The following is a 20,856-nucleotide window of genomic DNA, read 5'->3' as shown; positions in this document are numbered from 1 at the left end:
TGGCAGCCAGCATCAGCCTTTGCTGTTTACCTCAGGTGGCTCTGTGTCCACGCTGAGGGGTGGGGGAGGGAAATGGCACCAGCCAGCTGTTTTGTCCCTGAGAGACATCGCTGTGCATGCTGCCTCTCAGGGAAGCACTCCAAATAGAGCGAATAAGCAGCCCCCTGTGCATCCCTGGCATTTAAAAAAAAATTTTTTTTTTTTATTGGAGTTCAATTTGCCAACATCTAGCATAACACCCAGTGCTCATCCTGGGAGGCACTTAGACAAAGTGCTTAGACAGAGACTTAGACAAAATACCAAGATGGAGGAATTCATCACAAATGCAAGATGAGGGGGGCACCCCCTCAGTGCCCCCCTCAGTGCCCTTCACCTAGTCACCCCAACCCCCCACCCACCTCCCTTTCCACTACCCCTTGTTCATTTCCCAGAATTAGGTGTCTCTCATGTTTTGTCACCCTTACTGATATTTTCACTCATTTTCTCTCCTTTCCCTTTATTCCCTTTCACTAATTTTTATATTCCCCAAATGAATGAGACCATATAATGTTTGTCCTTTTCCAATTGACTTATTTCACTCAGCACAATACCCTCCAGGTCCCTCCACGTCGAAGCAAATGGTGGGCATTTGTTGTTCCTAGTGGCTGAGTAATGTTTCATTGTATACATAGACCACATCTTCTTTATCCATTCATCTTTCCATGGACACCGAGGCTCCTTCCACAGTTTGGCTATTGTGGACATTGCTGCTATAAAAACGGGGTGCACGTGTCCCGGTGTTTCACTGCATCTGTATCTTTGGGGTCAATCCCCAGCAGGGCAATTGCTGGGTCATAGGGCAGATCTATTTTTAACTCTTTGAGGAACCTCCACACAGTTTTCCAGAGTGGCTGCACCAGTTCACATTCCCACCAACAGTGCAAGAGGGTTCCCTTTTCTCCGCATCCTCTCCAACATTTGTTGTTTCCTGTCTTGTTAGTTTCCACCATTCTCACTGGTGTGAGGTGGTATCTCATTGTGGTTTTGATTTGTATTTCCCTGATGGCCAGTGATGCGGGGCATTTTCTCATGTGCTTGTTGGCCGTGACTATGTCTTCCTCTGTGATATTTCTGTTCATGTCTTTTGCCCATTTCATGATTGGATTGTTTGTTTCTTTGCTGTTGAGTTTAGTAAGTTCTTTATAGATCTTGGATACTAGCCCTTTATCTGATACGTCATTTGCAAATATCTTCTCCCATTCTGTAGGTTGTCTTTTAGTTTTGTTGACTGTTTCTTTTGCTGTGCAGAAGCTTTTTATCTTGATGAAGTCCCAATAATTCATTTTTGCTTTTGTTTCTCTTGCCTTCATTGATGTATCTTGCAAGAAGTTACTGTAGGCGAGTTCAAAAAGGGTGTTGCCTGTGTTCTCTAGGATTTTGATGGAATCTTGTCTCACATTTAGATCTTTCATCCATTTTGAGTTTATCTTTGTGTCTGGTGTAAGAGAATGGTCTAGTTTCATTCTTCTGCATGTGGATGTCCAATTTTCCCAGAACCATTTATTGAAGAGACTGTCTTTTTTCCAGTGGATAGTCTTTCCTGCTTTGTCAAATATTAGTTAACCATAGAGTTGAGGGTCCACTTCTGGATTCTCCATTCTGTTCCATTGATCTATGTGTCTGTTTTTGTGCCAGTACCACACTGTCTTGATGATCACAGCTTTGTAGTACAACCTGAGATCTGGCATTGTGATGCCCCCAGCCCAGGCATTTTTTGGATCACCATTTCCACACCATTTGCCTCTGGGTTGTTTGCTCGCCTTCCCTCCAGGAGTGGGGCACTGCCTTCAGGCCTCTAGCCCAGCCAAGTCTCCTAGCTGTTAAAACTTGTCTTTAAGCCCTGCTGTGCCAAGAACTCATGAAAATCAGCCCCTCTCATTTTCCCAGGCAATGGCTTTGCGGCAGTGTTCTCCTTGTGTGTATTCCCGAACTCTCCTCTCTTGCCTTTCTCTGTGACCAGGGCCCCTGCCCCTCTGTAGCACCTGCAGTCTACTTCTTCCCCAATCCACATATCCACATTTTCTACTTTCCTCCACAGGGCTTCTTCTCTCCCCTTAGTTGTGCAGTTTGTACTGTCACTCCTCAGGTTGATTTCTGGGGTATTTAGAATGATTGGACAGCCAACTAGTTGTGTTGGAGGGACAACAGGAGCCTAAAGTCCTCCTACTATGCCTCCATCTTGGCTCCCCGCTCCATTTTTAAGTCTTTTAATATAGATTACCAAACTTCAAAAAGAAGAGAAGAGCTTAAAGTGGTCCTGAGATTAAAAAAAAATATTAAGACTCACTGGTCTAGCTTATTGTCAATTTTTGAAAATACACCATATGTGCTGTCTAATTTCTAGAGACAGAGTTCCACACATGGCCACTAAATCAAACTTCCTAATTCTCATTATGTATTTCTTTACTAAAGTCGTTGGTTGTTTTGTTGTGTTTCACTCTAGGCCCAACATGAGGCTTGCACTCACACCCTGAGATCAAGAGTTGCATGCTCTACTGACTGGGTCAGCCAGGTGCCCCTCTTTGCTAAGGTTTTTGAATGGCTGACCTGCCAATGATCTGGAGAGGTGAATTGAAATTTCCCACTTTGATGATTAACTTGTCAATTTCTCCCTGTAGTTCTATCAATTTTTACTTCGTATATTTCAAAGGTATTTGATTAAAGCAGATTGTCTGGCTTACTAGCTATGTGATCTAGGACAATTTACTTATACCCTCTGGGCTTTATTTTTCTCATTTGTAATATGTGGATAATAATGGTACTACCTCCTACAGTTGTTGGCAGTAAATACTTGCTATTGATATCTTAACTAGCAATGATTAGTGTGGGAACAGAAAAGAATAGTTGGATTTATTCAGTTGCACTTCTGGCCAGAGGAAAGGTTGGGGGAAGAAACATAAATGAACAAGGATAGAAAGGTGGAAAAATAATAGTGGGGTGTGTGTGCTAGCTAAGAAGAGAGGTGACAAGCCTGAGCTATGTGGGCAAGGTGCCCTGGACATCTTAATGAGAGTGAAGGACAGGGGTACAGAGGGAACTGGTGAGACAATTCCTAGTGTAAATTTCAGGTCCGATGTGAGGTGCCGGTTGAGCAGAAGGAAGGGATTAGGACTGGACTGGTGGTCTACTTGGTTGCTAAAACCACATGGAGCAGGGATGGTACTGGATGGAAATGAGAACCTAGAGTCTTCTATATCGGTGATGGTGGAGAAGCAGGATGGCACACACAGGAAAAGGGGTGAATTGAGAGTGGCACTGGCAGCAGAGGGAATGCCAGTTCATATGTGGTACTGGGGCCTTGGGAGAATGAGCCCCCTCACTAGAGGCACATGCAGGGTAATCACTTCCAGGAGAGCAAGCTCTCAGGGCAGGAGGCTGAAGGGGCTGCATGGAGTGGTGGGGAGCTGACAACGTTGGGGAGTGCATTTACTGTGGAACAGGGTGAACTATAGAGCTTGGGGGAGAGAGCAGAGGGCCAGGGGGTCAAAGGAGAGAAAATGCAGGAGTTTTCATCTTGGCCAAGGATGAGAAATGTGTGAGGCATCCTGGCATTGGCCATCTGCAAAGCTCCAAACAACATTCTAGGCAATGAGGCCCAGAACAGGGCCCAAGACAGTATCAGTTTCTTCGCGATTCAGGAAAGGAGGAGGGCAAGGAGGGACAGTTACAGATAGACTGACAAGGGGACTTTAAAAAAATTTTTTAAATTATTTTTTTCAAGTTTTAACTTAAATTCCAGTTAGTTAACATGGAGTATAATATTAATTTCAGTTGTAGAATTTAGTGGTTCATTACTTATATTCAACACCCAGTGCTCATCACAGCAAATGCCCTCCTTAATACCCATCACCCACATAACCCAACCCCCCCTCCCTTCCAGGAACCCTTGGTTTGTTCTCTAAGTTAAGTCTGTTTTCTGGGCAGCCCAGGTGGCTCAGCAGTTTAGCGCCACCTTCAGCCCAGGGTGTGATCCTGGAGACCCAGGATGGAGTCCTGCATTGGGCTCCCTGCATGGAGCCTGCTTGTGTCTCTGCCTCTCTCTCTGTGTCTCTCATGAATAAATCAATAAAATCTTTAAAAAAAAAAAAAAAGAGTCTGTTTTCTGGTTTGCCTCTTTCTTTGCCCCCCACCCCATGTTTATCTGTTTTGTTTCTTAAATTATACATATGGATGAAATCATATGGCATTTGTCTTTGACTGACTGATTTTACTTAGCAGAATATTCTCTAGCTCCATCCACATCACTGCAAATAGCAAAATTTCATTCATTTTATGGCTGAGTAATGCACTATTGTATTTATAACACATCTTCTTTATTGATTCATCAGTCAGTGGACACTTGGGCTCTTTCCATAGTTTGGCTATTGTAGATAATGCTGCTATAAACACTGGGGTGCATGTATCCCTTCGAATCTGTATTTTTGTGTTCTTTGGGTAAATACCTAGAAGTGCAATCACAGGGTAGTTCTATTTTCAACTCTTTGAGGACGTCCACACTGTTTTCCAGAGTGGCTGCACCAGTCTGCATTCCTACCAGCAGTGTAAGAGGGTTCCCCTTTCTCCACATCCTCACCAACATCTGTTGTTTCGTGTTAATTTTAGCCATTCTGATAAGCATGAGATGGTATCTCATTGTAGTTTTGTTTTGTATTTCCCTGATGATGAGTGATGTTGAATATAATTTTTAAAAAGATTTTATTTATCTAACAGAGACAGCAAGAGGGTGCAAGCAGGGAGAACAGCAGAGGGAGAGGGAGAAGCAGGCTCCCTGGTGAGCAGGGAGCCCAAGGGGCTTGATCCCAGGACCCTGGGATGAAGAGAGTAGTCCAGTTTTCCCACCACCATTTGTTGAAAAGAATGTCTTTTTCCATTGCATATTCTTTCCTGCTTTGTTAAAGATTAGTTGACCATATCCTTGTGGGTCCATTTCTGGGTTTTCTGTTCTGTTCCATGGATCTATGTGTCTGTTTCTGTGCCAGCACCATACCATCTTGATCGCTAAGGCTCTGTAATATAACTTGAGGTCTGGCAACTAATTGTGATGCCTCCAGATGTGCTTGTCCTTTTCAAGGTTGCTTTGGGTATTCAGGGTCATTTGTGGTTCCATACAAATTGATTGCTTTCCATAGGATTGCTTGTTCTAGCTCCATGAAAAATGCTGGTAATATTTTGATGAGATTGCATTAAATGTGTAGATTGTTTTGGGTAGTATAGACATTTTAACAATGTTTGTTCTTCGAATCCATGAGCATGGAAGGTTTCTCCATTTCTTTGTGTCATCTATATTTTCTTTCACAGTCTTTTATTTTCAGAGTACAGAGCTTTTACTCCTTTGGTTAGGTTTATCTGTAGGTATCTTATTGTTTTTGGGTGCAGTTAATGGAATCAATTCCTTGATTTCTCTACTACTTCGTTATTGGTGTATAGCAATGCAACAGATTTCTGCACAATGATTTTGTATCCTGTGACTTTACAGAATTCATGTATCCTTTCTAGCAATTTTTTGGCAGAGTCTTTTTGGGTTTAATACATAGACCATCATGTCATCTGCAGAGTAAATGTTTGATTTCTTTCTTGCTGATTTGGATGCCTTTTATTCCTTTTTGTTGTCTGATTCCTGAGATTAAGGCTTCCAGTACTATGTTAAATAGTCATGGTGAGAGTAGACGACTTTCCTGTCTTGTTCCTGACGGTAGAGGAAAAGCTCTCAGCTTTTCCCTACTTTGTTGAGTTTTTTTTTTTTTTTTTTTTAATCATGAATAGATGTTGAACTTTGTCAAATGCTCTTTCTTCGTCTATGGAGAGGATCATACGGTGCTTATCCTTTCTTTTATTAATGTGGTGTATCAGGTTGGTTGATTTGTAAATATTGAACCACCTTTGCAGCTGGAATTAAGTCCCACTTGATGGTGGTGAATGATTCTTTTAATATACTGTTGGATTCAATTTGCTAGTATTTTCTTGAGGGGTTTTGCATGTTCATCAGGGATACTGGCCTGTAGTTCTTTTTAGTAGGGTCTTTGTCGGGTTTGGAATGAAGGTAATGGTGGTCACAGAATGGGTTTGAGGTTTCCTTCCATTTATATTTCTTGGACTAGTGTGAGAAGAATAGGTACTAATTCTTCTTGAAATATTTCTTCTGTGAAGCAATCTGACTAAGGACTTTGTTTGTTGGGAGATTTTTGATTATTGATTCAATTTCTTTGCTGGTTATTGGTCTGTTCACACTTTGATTTCTTCCCGTTTCAGTTTTGATAGCTTTTTTTTTACACTTTTAATTTTTTTAAATTTATTTATGATAGTCAGAGAGAGAGAGAGAGAGAGAGAGAGGCAGAGACATAGGCAGAGGGAGAAGCAGGCTCCATGCACCAGGAGCCTGAGGTGGGATTCCATCCCGGTCTCCAGGATCGCGCCCTGGGCCAAAGGCAGGTGCCAAACTGCTGCGCCACCCAGGGATCCCCAGTTTTGATAGTTTAAATGTTTCTAGGAATTTATCCATTTCTTCTAGAATGTCCAATTTGTTGGCATATAGTGTTTCATAATATTCTCTTATAATTGCTTGTATTTCTGTGGTGCTGGTTATTTCTCTTTACTCACTTGTGATTTTTTTAAGAAGGATTTATCTATTTATTTACAGAGAGAGAGCACACAAGAGAGTGGGGGAGGGGAGAGGAGAGATGAATCCTCAAGCAGACTCCCCACTGAGTGTGGAGTCCAACGTGGGACTTGATTCTAGGACCCTGAGGTCATAACCTGAGCCCAAATCAAGAGTTTGGGTACCTAGGCACCCCGTTCACTTGTGATTTTATTCATTTGGGTCCTTTCTCTTTTCTCTTTGATTAGCCTGGCTATGGGTTTTTCAATTGTATTAACTTTTTTCAAAGGACAGTTTCACTGATCTGTCCTATGGCTATTTGTTATTTCTGTATCATTTTTTAAAAAAAAAGATTTTATTTATTTATTCACGAGAGAGAGAGACAGAGAGAGAGAGAGACACACACACACACACACAGAGACAGAGACGCAGTCTCCACACAAGGAGCACGATGTGGGACTCGATCCCAGAACTCTGGGAGCACACCCTAAGCTGAAGGCAGACGCTCAACTGCCGAGCCACCCAGGCGTCCCAATTTCTGTAGCATTTATTTCTGTTCTCACCTTGTTATTTCCCTTCTTCTGCTGGCATTAGGCTTCTTTAGGTGTAAGGTTAGCTCCTTCAGGTGTAAGGTTAGGTTGTTTATTTGAGATTTTTCTAGCTTCTGGAGGCAGGCCTGTATTGCTACATACTTTCCTCTTTTGACTGCTTGTGCTGCATCCCAAAGGTTTTGGACCGTCGTGTTTTCCTTTTCATTTGCTCCCATGTAGTTTTTCCTGTTCTGATTGACCCATTCATTGTTCAGTAGCATGTTGTTTGACCTCCATGTATTTGTGCTGTTTTTCCCCTTGGTTGACGTCAGTTTCATACCTCTGTGGTGAGAAAATATGCATGGTATGATCTCAATCTTTTTGTACTTGTCGAGACCTGATTTGTGACTATTCTGGAGAAGGTCCCATGTGCACTGGAAAAGAATGTGTATTCTGCTGCTTCGGGATGGAATGTTCTGAATATATCTGTGAAGTCCATCTGGTCCAGTGTGTCATGCAAAGCCATTGTTTCCTGTTGATTTTCTGCCTAGGTGGTCTGTCCATTGCTGTGGGTGGGGTGTTCAAGTCCCCTCCTCTTATCGTCTCATGATCAATGAGTTCCTTTGTGTTTGCTATTAGTTGCTTTATATATCTGGTGCTCCCAGGTTGGGGCATAAATATTTACAATTGTTACATCTTCCTGTTGGACAGACCCTTTTGTTATGACGCAGTGCCCTTCCTCATCTCTTGTTACTTTCTTTGTTTTAAAATCTAGTTAGTCTGATATGAGGATGGCTACTCTGGCTTTCTTTTAATGTCCATGTGCATGATAACCGTTTCTCCGCCCCTCCCTTTCAGTCTGCAGGCACCTTTAGGTCTAAACTGAGTCTCTTGTAGACAGCATAGGGATGGGTCCTGTTTTTTTTAATCCATTCTGACACGGTATGTCTTTTGATTGCAGCATTTAGTTCATTCACATTCAGAGTAATTATCGATAGATGCATATTTAGTGCCATTGTATTTCTTGTTTTGTTGTTGTTTCTGGAGATTTTCTCTGTGCCTTTCTAGTCTTTGTTGCTTTTGGTCTTTCCTTTTGCTCAAGGAGTCCCCTTTACTATTTCTTGCAGGGCTGATTTAGTGGTCATAAACTCCTTTAGCTTGTTTGTCTGGGAAACTCTTTATCTGTCCTTCCATTCTGAATGATAGCCTTGCTGGATAGAGTGTTCTTGGTTGCAGATTTTTCCCATTCTGCATGTTGGATATATCCTGCCACTCTCTTCTGGCTTGCCAAGTTTCTGTTGAGAAATCTACAGCTAGCCTAATAGGTCTTCCCTTGTAAGTTAGGGACTTCTGTTGTCTTGCTGCTTTTAGAATTTTTCTTATCACTACATTTTGGCTGTTGGCCTGCTTTTGTTGATTTTGACGGAGTTTTCTGTGCCTCTTGGATCTGGATGTCTGTTTCCTTCTCCAGATCATGGAATGTATCATCTATAATTTCCTCAAACAACCCTGTGCTCCCCTTTCTCTCTCTTCTGGGACTCTTATGATATGCATGTTATTAAGTTTGATGGAGTCACTGAGTTCCCTAAATCTAATCTCATGTTCCATAATTCTCTCTTTTGCTCAGCTTCATCATTTTCCATTATTTTATCTTCTGTATCACTTATTCATTCCTCTACTTCTTTCATCCTTGTGGTCATTACATCCAGTTGGTTTCAGATTTTGGTTATTGTATATTTTGTTTCCAACAGATTCTTTTTAAGTCTTTTATATTTGTGATAAGCACATCGCTGATATCTTCCATGCTCTTCTCAATCCCAGATAGTATCATTATGACTGTTGCTTTAAATTCTGGATCAGGCATGTTACTTATTTTTGCTTCACTTAAATTTCTGGCTGTGACCTTGTTCTTTCATTTGTGATGAATTCCTCCATCTTGGTATTTTGTCTAAGTCTCTGTCTTCTTCTGTATGTTAGAAGAGTCCATTATGTTTCCTGCTCCTGAGAGTAATGGCTTTATGAAGAAGAGATCACATAGTGTCCAGGGCTGGGTCCTTCAGGAAGTGTCTCTCGTGTGTACTGCATGCTCCCTGCTGCTGTGTTTTGGCTGCTCAGTCCCTCAGGCCAGTCACCTGCAGAGGTCCTCCTTGCCTGCAGTGGGCAGTGCTTGGTCATTGGACAGACTGGAGAGTTTTAATTAGGTGTGCTCTGGTCTGCTTGTTAAAGGAGACTTGATGATATTTCCACTAGAATTGGAGCTTTGCAGAACTCTATGGTCAGTAGATATGCTCTGTGAAGGGATTTGTGCTCGTCTTCTTGGGAAGGGGCCCACTGCCCTGGTCCTTAGGCACATCTCTCTGAGAAAAGCAGAAACAGCAGAGCACGGGGAGCGGGTCTTTGTGTAAGCAGGTTAGGCAGCCAGTTTTTCGCCCGTACTGCTTAATGAAGTTGTTTATGCTAAGGGGCAGCAGAGGGAACTGATGCCTGACCAGTCCTTTTTCCCCAGAGAAGGGAGTCAGTGCTTGCTGCTCTTGGGGATTCTCTTTCCGAGTAGCAAGTAATTTCCTCTCATGTGTCACAGGTGTTTTTCAGTGTCTGTCTCGGGGTTGGCTGCCTGCCTATAGCAGCAAAGTGCACTTGGGCTCTACTCAACCCAGGTCTGCTGCCTGTTATCATTCCAAACTTCAGGGATGATCTAGTGTGTCAGGGACCTGCACTGGTCCTCTGGGGAAGGGTTTCGCAGAGTTGGGACTGATGCAGGTTTGACCCAGAAGGGCAGTCGTGCCAGAGTGCAGGGGTGTGAGATTTGGAGCAGTGCTGGCTGAACAGCCAGGTCCCAGTGAGCTGCCCTCAGCAGATGTCTCTGCACCTATGCTGGTGGGGGGAGTGGAGTGGTGGGAAATGTACCCACCAGTTCTTTTGTCTACAGAGAGGCAATGCCACCTCTCACAGATGTGCTCCCAAAAGTATGAACAGTCTCCCCATGTGCCCCAGGGAATCCTCAGATTGCACACAGTCTGCCCTGTAGTTGTTCACCTGCCTTCTCTCCAAGAGTAAGCAGAGCCCTCAGGTCTCTATCCCAGCCAAGCCTGTGGACCCTCAAAACTCCAGTCTTTGAATCCCACTGGTTTCAAAAGCCAATGAAAGCCCTTCTCATTTTCACAGCTAGTGTCTCTGAGGAAGTGTTCCTGTGCTGATCCCTGCACATTCCTCAGCCTCTCACCTGTCTCTGTGACCAGGGCTCCCTCCCCTCCCCTCCCCAGCATCCACAGTCTGCTTCTCCCTCAAACCATGTCTCTACACTTCCTACCTTACTCAAGGTGGCCCCTTCTCTCTCTCTAGTTGTGCGGTCTGTTCTATCAGGTCTCAGGTCAATATCTTGGGTATTCAGAATGATTTGACTGTTATCTAGCTGTGTTCGAGGCCTTAGGTAAACCTAAGGTCCTCCTACTACCTGGCCACCTTCAACAAGAGGACTTTTTTTGTTGTTGTTAAGATAGATAGATTTATTTATTTATTTATTCATTCATTCATTCATTCATTCATTCATTCGTGAGACACACACACACACACACACACACACAGAGGTAGAGAGACATAGGCAGAGGGAGAAGTAGGCTCCATGCAGGAAGCCCCATGTGGGACTCAATCCCAGGACCCCAGGATCATGACCTGAGCCAAAGGCAGACGTTCAACCAGAGTCAACCTGATGCCAGGACAAGAGGACTTTTTAAATGAGTGGTGCCCAGCTGTAGAATAGTCTGTCCCACAGGGTTGCAAATTCTCCATTATGTATATATTTTCAGTTTGTTTTACAAGTTAGATGGACATCTTTCAGGGAAGGTAGGAAGACAATTGGCCTGCAGGACTTCAAAAATCCTAATTGGAAAAAAAAAAAAAATCTTGGAATTTAAGAGCATAGTATTTGCCTATGTCTCCCTCTAGTGGTCATTGTTCAGAATTAACAAAATGAATTTAGCGTTTCAAACCCAAAGGCTAGGTAGGGTTTGTGGCTTTCAGAATATCCTAAGTTCCATGTTACTCTGCATGAAGTTCAGATAGGTATCTATGCTTTTATTGTTTGAGTAACAATGATTATTTTTCTAAATCTGGGGTGGCTGTATCAGGAAGATACCACTGGCTAGTAGACTTCTGTACTAGGCACATAAGATTTGGGGATGAAGCCTAAGACAAATTAGATTCCTACCCTCATGGGGCTTACATTTTAGTGTAGGGAAAAGATAACCATCAAGAACCAAGAAATAAGAAACTTGAAGCCTCTAATTAGCGCTATGCAAGAAATACACAGGGAGCTGTGATAGGGGTTAAGGTGGCTAACCTACTTTGGATAGAGTGGTCAGGGAAGACTTCTTTGAGAAGATCATTAGGATTAGAAGAGGCAGAAGGATTAACTGGGCAGGCTCTGTGATAGGAAAGAGCTTGACCTGCTTTAGTTGCTAACAGAAGGCTGAAACAAGTAGAACAAAATTAACAAGTTGGCATAAGGCACAATTTGTGTTTGGAGGAGGTAGCAGGAACTACATCTTAACAGCCCTTCAGGCCGTGTGGAAACCTCAAAAGCCATAAGAGGTTCACTAATGACATCTTTCATCTTACCTTTGCAGGTTGTACTTATTTTAAACGTTAGTTTTGTCGAACTTATTTATACCTCTACTTTATGTCTAAGCAAATAGAAGAAATATTTTTAAATGTGAATTTGATTTTATCTCAGCTGACTGGATATAATGGTTCATCAGACCCTAGATTCCCTTGGCACTCAACATTCTTTCTATATGGCTTTTGGTAATGAATTGAAACAAGATATTGATGGAAACAGCAGGTTCTTTGTTGAAAAACATTTCCAGTTGCAGAGGAAAGTGAACATTACTTTCAAGGCACTAACTTCCTCCTGAGGAGAAATCGGAGAGCTTTCTCTTTTCATGACAATAACTTCTGTATCTGAATTATTTCATTCAAAAAGACTTAACAAAACTAGCCAAGCCCCAAAGTATGATAGTTCTTCTGCAGAGGGAGAATATGAAAAACTTAACATCACTTACACTTTGCCAAGGAATTTCAGAAGAGAGTTAAAAATTTAAAGCTCAGGGTAGTCAGCCTTTTTTTGATCTAAATATTTTTTACTTTAGAAGAAGCACTGTGAGAAATGAGGAAGACAAATGCTACACAAAAACAACACTATGAAGTTTATAGCAGGAAAATGTTCAGTGTGATTCCATGGTTGGCAGAGGGCATGCACCCAGCCAGTGGGACCCCTGTGCTGTGCTATGTGTAGACACACTGTGTGGTTGTGTCAAGGACATTGCCTCACCTGCTTGTGCATCAGTACCCTGAACCCTAGAGAAATGACCATCTAACAGGATGATGGTAAAGCTCACTGCATTAGATAATGCAAGGGATGTGAACGTGTTAGTCTTCTAGTCAGAAAATGCAATACTAGACTCAGATTCCAAACAGACAGCTGTAAGAATGGTCCTTGGCTAGAAGGAGGAAGGCAAGAGGAAGAAAAGAGGCATATAACTGTATTATTAAAGGTAATGTGGCATGAGGAAAAGAACATCAGGGCTGTCTCCTACCACCCCCACTCAAAATATCTCCCCCATCTGCGGGGACTGAAAGCAAGAGTTTTACAACTGGGGATATTCAAGTTCTAACCATGGTTAAATTTTTGTCATTGCAAATTAAATCATATTCTAAAAAATATTAGTTGAAGCATAGTTTGGAGTATCTGGATCATCTATATGACACTTTTGTGAGTATTGCTGCATGATTGTAGTACTCAAGTTCTCATATTTATATATATAATCAAGATGGTGCCAAGTGGTGACATTTAACTGTTTTGTTGTATATTTAGAGAATTACTGTATTGATTTCCATAAAGCACATGATTAATATAGAAAAAAATCTCGCATTTTGTTATTTACTCCAAATAAAACCATGCATTCTGTTGCTCAGTCAGTTCATGGCCATGTTTAAGTCTGGATATATGATGGCTGAATTGACCTACCAGAAGTGGAGCTCATGCATGTTGGAGTATGTACCAAATGATGCCCAAACCCAGTCAATCACTCAAAAGTTTCGCAGCAAAAGACTCTAAATTCAATCAACATGCTGAGTTACAATCAGCTTCTCTGATAGCTCAAATTGAAAATAAATGCTGGTTAAGGATCAGACAGTTCTGGGGATAAATGTCCAGTTCCCAAAGCTATTCTTTCTGCCTAGAATGTTCTACATGTGTCAATTCACATGGTTTCAACTTTCTCAACTTAAATGTCACCTCTTCAAAAGGGTAAGTTAAGGGATAATATTTATAAAAGAAACAAAAATAGGCAGAAATAAAAACAGTTCTTGAAAGAGAAGTCAATAACTGGGAAAAATGCTTATTCAGAAAGAATTGGAGAATTAGTAAGTTGGAAGAATGCTGAGGAGGTTCACCCAGCACCCAAATAAAATATAAACAACCAGTTACAGGTATGAAGGACACATTCTGGAGGGTTTAAAGCATTTCTAATAGGAGTTCCAGAAGAAAAATGAAATATGCAGTATAGGAGTGCCTGGGTGGCTCAGCCAGTTGAGTTTCTGACTCTTGGTTTCAGCTCAGGTCATGATCTCAGGATTGTGAGATCAAGCCCTACATAGAGTTCTGTGCTCAGCAAGGAGTCTGCTGGGGTTCTCTCTCTCTCCTCCTCTGCTCCTCTCCTCATGCTCTTTCTCTCTCAAATAAGTAAAATCTTTTAAAAAATACACATTATAGATGGAAATAAATCCACATAGCAGGCACATTATGGTGACATGGCATCATTAGAGAAAGAGAAAATCTTGACAGTAGCCAGAGGAAAAAGACATATTATCCACAAAAGAATTACAATTAAAAAGACAGCTGGTTTCTTATCTATGGTGAAGACAAAAGAGTAATATTTCTCAAATATTATGTTGAGAAAAAAGTAACCACCAATCTAGAGTTTTATACCCAGTTAAACTATGTCTTTAAAAAGGAAGAATATTCTTATTGAAGAGACTACTAAGATTCTTCTCCATCAAGAAGAAATCTGAATCCAGAGGAAAAGCATGGCACATAAAAACAACAACCAAAAAACAGTGACCACAGGAAACCACAGGAACAAATCAAATGTTTCTGGACATGCATTTTTGTGACTAAAAAATTCCCCCTAAAACAACTTTTGCATGTTTTTATAAAAAAGATAAAAACCAAAACTCTTCCTTATGAGTATTATTTGTGTGTGTGTCTGTGTGTGTGTGTGTGTGTATTCAATGGGTAGTTAAATATACTAAATCCTTTAAAACAGTTTACCCATCACCCAGTTTTAGCAGTAATCAATATTTTGGCAATTTTGTTTTGTATACTGCTAAAGTCCTTAAAAGCATACAAATATGGAATAATTTTAGAGTGTATTAAAAAATTTACAATTAAGAATATGTGGTGTGGTGCCTGGGTGGCTTAGTCAGTTAAACATCTGCCTTTGCCTCAGGTCATGATCTCAAGGTCCTGAAATCGAGCCCCAGTTGGGGTCCCTGGTCAATGGGGAGTCTGCTTCTCCATCTCCTTCTCCTTCTGCCCCTCCCTCCACTTGTTTTCACACACACACACACACACACATACTCTCTCTCTCTCTTAAATAAATAAATACAATCTTTTTTTAAAAAAAGAATATATGCTGAATATTTAAGATAGCCTAGGCAAATGGGTAGATAAGCAAACTGTAGATTCTAAAATTATAGTGAATATATGCAAATTCATCAATCCAAAAAAAGACAGGGAGAGGAGAAAAGCTGGTAAAAAGGATTGCAAGAAGTAAATTTTTAAAAAAGTAAGACAGTAGAAATGAGTCTAAATATATCAATGATATTAAAGGTAAACAGTCAATTCATATATGGAAAGATAAGAAGCTATCAGATTTGATTATGATACTTGCAAGAGATACACCTACAACAGAATGACATAGAAAGGTTTAATGAAAGATGCCTGGGTGGCTCAGTGGTTGAGCATCTGCCTTTGGCTCTGGGATCGAGTCCTGCATCAAGCTCCCCTCAGGAAGCCCGCTTCTCCCTTTGCCTATGTCTCTACCTCTTTCTGTGCATCTCTTACGAATAAATAGATAAAATGTTTTTAAAAAGGAAAGATTTAAAAAAAAAAAAAGGAAAGATTTAATGAAAGGAAAGCAATAAACTCAAGAAAAGCATAACCAAAAAGGAAAAGGTAAACAATGTACATTATATTCAAATTAAGAACTTGTTTTCTTCAAGCGTCAGCATAGAGAGAATAAAAAAAGAAGCCACAAACTAGGAGAAGCTACCAGTCACAAGTGTCCAGAATATATAAAGAAAACTTTTAAAGCAACCAGAAAGAGACAAATAACCCAATAAAGATGAGCAAAAGACATGTACAGGCATTTTAGAGAAGAGGAACCAAGAATAGAGAACACATGTATGAAAAGACGTTCAACCTCGTTAGTTACCAGGGAAATGCAAAATAAAAAACAAGATCCTATTTCACATATACCATATGGCCAAAAATTTTAAAATCTGACATTTCAAGTGGAGCAAAAGGACACATATATTCTAAAGATAGACTAAACATCGGTACAACCTCTATGGTAAACAAACAGTTTGGCATAACCTAGAAAACTCTTCTCATCTGAAAAATAAGCCTGATTATGAAACCTACTCCACAGAGTTGTTTTGAGGATTCAGTGGCTTGACACCTTTTGGAGAAGGTATTATTATGCTCATTTTTTTTTTTCATATAAAGAAACCAAGACATCCAAAAGTTCAGGAAATCTGCCTATGGATTGGCAGAAATCAGCTGTAATGCATGTAAGTGACAAAGCATGAGTATCCAGAATGTGTAAATATATTTTATTAAAAAAAACAAAAGACAAATAACTTCCAAAAAAAGAGCGGATTCACATAAGAAACTTAAATGGCCAATACACATATGAAAAGATAATCAACATTTTTAATAATCAGGGAAAGATAAAACAAAAGTCTGATGCCAGTGAAAAATCAGAATAACGTGGAGGTACTACTATCAAACTTAAGCCAATTCAACTGCTTAGGAAGTAGTTTGTCTAAAACTTCAACTTCCAGGCATACTTTCTCTCTAGCAACTCCCGTGTGTTTCTTTCCCACATCCTCTTTCATAATTGTTCTTTCTCCACTCCTCAAAAATACTAAAGGTGTACTTCTTTACATCGCAATGGCCTGGGTCAGTGTCATCATCCTACGTTGTTTCAGTTTCTTGAAGGTGCTTTTCTTTTCCATGAAGTACACTGAGTTCCACAGAATGTATACAGAATTTTTCTGAATTTTATTTGTAATTTACAAAACATTTCCAAAAGGTGAGCACTAGAGTACCTATACATGCACCTACTTACTGAAAGAAAATCATGCCTTTTATCTTACTCCTTGCTCTAAAAACTCCATTATTTTAACTACATCTTTGCCCTGCATTATTATAAGTTAAGCATGAGAAATAGCATATTTACTCATGTTTTAAGTAATTTTTATTATAAAATAGACTAATTATATTAGAGCCATATAATTTTTATCTTGTCTTGATGACTTTCATTAATTTATTATAAATATGTGTTCAATAATTTCTAATAATCTACTGTCTGATATTCCTTAAAATATGTATTAACACACTTATTTTAATTAAAACACTTAAATTTCTTTTAGCTCCCCCTCCTGCTTCCTGTGCTGTTGCTGTCATGCATTTGAATTCTCTCTATATTCCAGACCACATGCAGTGTTGTTTGATAATAGCTAATTTTCATATACATTTACCCATACGCTGACCCTTTCTAGTGAATTACATTCCTTCCTGCATGTTTGTGCAGCTGTCAGGGCTTATTTTCCTTTTTTAAGTGCAGGTATGCTGGTGACTAATTTCTCCATTCCTGTTTTTCTGTAAAAGGTGTTTATATGGCTTTTGTTTTTGAAGAGTATTTTTCTTGGGTGAAGATGTCTGGGTTGGCAGATATATTCTATCAGCACTTAGAAAGATATCTTTCTAATGCTCTCTGGTTTCTCTTGTTTCTGTTGAGAGGTTGTCCATCAGTATTATTATTGCAACTTCATACTTATTTATTTATTCATTTGTTTATTGTATTTTTAAATACATTTTTGTTTTTATTTTTTAATTTTTTTATCATTGCAATTTTGAAAGTGTTTCTTTTCTTTCTAATTGCTTTGTGCTAGGAATGTTTCTTTCCTTTTCTTCAGATTTTAACAATGTTACTCTGATGTGGTGAAGTGTGAATTTTAAATTTTATTTTTAAACAATGTATATTTATTCTATTTGGACTGTATAATAGTTCTTGAATCTATTAATTGATACTTTCACTAGTTTTGGAAAATTCGGGGGCAGGGGGTAAGTACCTGGGTGTTTAGTATGTTATTAGTTTCAAATATTTCAAAAATGTTTTAAAAACAAAAATGACAGGTCCTGCCCGGGGTATTCACCTATATCCCTACTCCTGCTTAGAAGTTGCTCTTCAACCTGGGATCGAGTCCCACAGCAGGCTCCCTGCAGGAGCCTGCTTCTCCCTCTGCCTGTGTCTCTGCCTCTCTCTCTCTGTATCTCTCATGAATAAATAGATAAAATCTTAAAAAAAAAAGTTGCTCTTCACTCTTGAATTCCTGGCTTGCCATTTTGATTTCCTAGTTCACTTCTTTAATCATAGGATTTTTAAGTGTTCTACTCATGAACAAATCTGGGAATTACTGCCTGAAATTCAGAAGCTTGAGATACATCTTAAAGGCTAATATGAATGTGGAAGTAGCACAAAGAAGGGACACTTGAAAGAAAGCAAGTCTTGCCAAAGATGATAAGGTCTACAGGTACAGAAAAGGGGAGAGGAAACTGCTATGAGGATTTGTCTGTAGAAGCAGCTGTAGGTAAGAGACGCTTAACCCTAGGAAACAAACTGAGGGTTCCTGGAGGGGAAGTGGGCGGGCAATGGGGCAACTGGGTGATGGGCATGAAGGAGGGCATCTGATGTAATGAGCACTGGGTGTTAGATGCAACTAATTAATCACTAAATTCTACCCCTGAAACTGATAATACAGTATATGTTAACTAAGTTGAAATTTTAAAAAATTTAAAAAAGAAAAGAAGCAGCAGTAGGAGCAGAGGATGGTTATAATAATTAGATTCCAGGAAATTGCAAAAGTCTGAGAACTTCTGTGCCAACTCAGAGACCCACTGAAATGTCCAAGAAATAGACAAAAAAACAAAACACAACAAAACAAAAACAAACAAAACGTTATCCAGGATTACTATAGCTAACAGATTATTCTTCTAGTTGTCCACAGTCAGAAGAATTTGCTAATCTTCTGTAAGGAATACACGGTCAAACAAGAATGCATTCATGTACACATGTAATCAGCTGGGGTTAAGTAAATATATGGAATCAGGCCTTCTTATTTTGATTTCCACTTTGTCTTCTCTATGTGGCCTTGACCAATCACAAACCCTCTGGATCCTTACGTTTTTTGTAAAACAGAGATACTAATAACTCAACCTAGCTCCGTCATGGGGCTGCAGAGACCAACACCACCATGAACTAGTGGAGAGCATGGGCTCTGGAGTCGGGTGGGTCTGTGTTCAAATGTTAATTGCAAGACTTACCTGGGTACATTGGGTAAGTTTCAATATTTTTAAGCTTTAGTGTATTTGTTTGTAAAATGAAGTTAATGATGGTACCCTCAGGATTCACCAGAGTATGCTGAGGTTTTTGCATAATGCCTGATAGGTGGTAATTAATATTTGCTATTCTTATATAATTGAGAAACGAGTCAATGTGTGTAGAAACACTTTAAAGACTATAAAGTGATGCAGTTATTATGATTATCATCTTTATTACATGTTATATTGTTTCTTTAGACAGATTCTACTATTTCCAAAGTCCTGAGTAAAAGAATCCCTCCAAGAACTGTGACCTGAGGCAGTACGGTTGGTCCGACGTGTACTGAACCAACCATTCAGAAGTGATCGACCTTTTGTAGAGTCTATTTGATGCTGGTTACATAACTGATTGATTATCTTATCTAAGCTGATTACATATAAGTTTTAAGAGGGACTAGTTATCTTAGGGCACTTTAAGTGCTTTCCAATACTAGAAGTCTTAGGTGTCCCCACAAATGGCATCCTTTGATGGAGGATATTAGAGCAAGAGACAAAGGGCACATGAGGCCCAATGTCCTAGCATTGTTCTCTTTCACTTAGGGCTGATTCTAGAAAGGGAAACCATATTAGTTCCCTTTCCCCTTTTCAGTCCCTTGTGACATGCAAAACCTTTTATAAATATAGAAAGCAAATCTGACTCTATTTAAAGGAATAGAAACAAATGATAAATATTTCTGTACCCCCACATGCAAATATGAGAAAGATAATTTAAGGAATTTTCAAACATTTCAGATGCTTATTTTTAAAACAGGTACGAGATTCACATGGTGCAACAATCAGAAGCACAAGTGATGTTCCTTTCTTTCCCCTCTGAGTCACCCTGCTTCTACCCTTCTCTGGGTTCGATTACTATCCCCCATTTCTTGTGTGTCCAGATGTTATATACAGACTTGTTGTAAGGATTTTATCTGATATACTTGCAGAAGGCAGCTAAACAGTCCATGTAAGACTGTGAGGCTGGAGCTTGAAGTCGACAGGACAGGCAGTTGGAGAGGGAAGAGGGAGAAAAAACAGGAGGGGAGCAAGTCAGAACCCAGGAGCACAGGCTGGAATCCACGAGGATGGATTAGAGCCTCTGTCAATTCTCTCTGCCCTGACTTGGTAGGGGTATCCTGCTGAGGAAGCCACACCCTTCACAGAGCTAACCAAACACACCCCCGGCCCAGGGTTGGAGAAACTGAAGGAGAATCCAGGGGAAGGTGAAGCATTTGCAGGCTGGCCTCACCAAAGGTGCCCGCAGATAAACAATGCTGTGTGTGAACTTCAAAAGTGCCTGCTTCTACCTTGTAAGCATAAGAATCAAAATGCTGCTGCTTGACTTCTGCTTTCCAGACCTCCTGCAAAAATGTCTCTTGAGGCCCACCCTTCCTGGAAACATACAGAGAAAGGAATTTTGGGAAATGTGGTCCAGGCCAATCGACTCAACACATTACAAAGTATACATAGTATAGGCACCACTTTTAAAATTTCTACACAAATGCTACCACACTATGTATGCTCCTTTGTACTTTTTTTAGAGGCCCTATCATATAATTAGATACAGATTGATGCCATTCTTTTCAGCAATAGTACAGTCTTGCATTCTGTTTGGGTTCCAATTTTTGCTACTTCAAACAATGAAGCAATAAATAACCTTATACAGATGTCCTTTTGCCTGTGTGCAAGTGTGCCTGTATGCTAAGCTCCTAGAAGTTCAGTTTCTGGGCTGATGGGTTTCTGTGTTTAAAATTCCAATATAGGGACACCTGGGTGGCTCAGCGGTTAATAAAAAAAAAAAAAAAAAAAAAGCGTCTGCCTTCAACTCAGGGCATGACCCTGGAATCCTGGGATGGAGTCCCACATCGGGGGAACTCCCTTCTATCTCTGCTTCTCCCTCTGCCTATGTCTCTGCCTCTCTTTCTGTGTGTATCTCTCATGAGTAAATAAATAAAATCTTAAGAAAAAACTTTAAAAAAATAAATAAA

This window comes from Vulpes vulpes, chromosome 16, assembly GCF_048418805.1.
Source record: "Vulpes vulpes isolate BD-2025 chromosome 16, VulVul3, whole genome shotgun sequence".
NCBI classification, from domain to species: Eukaryota; Metazoa; Chordata; class Mammalia; order Carnivora; family Canidae; genus Vulpes; species Vulpes vulpes.
The sequence above is the reverse complement of the archived record's forward strand: the minus strand, read 5'-3'. Positions refer to the sequence as shown.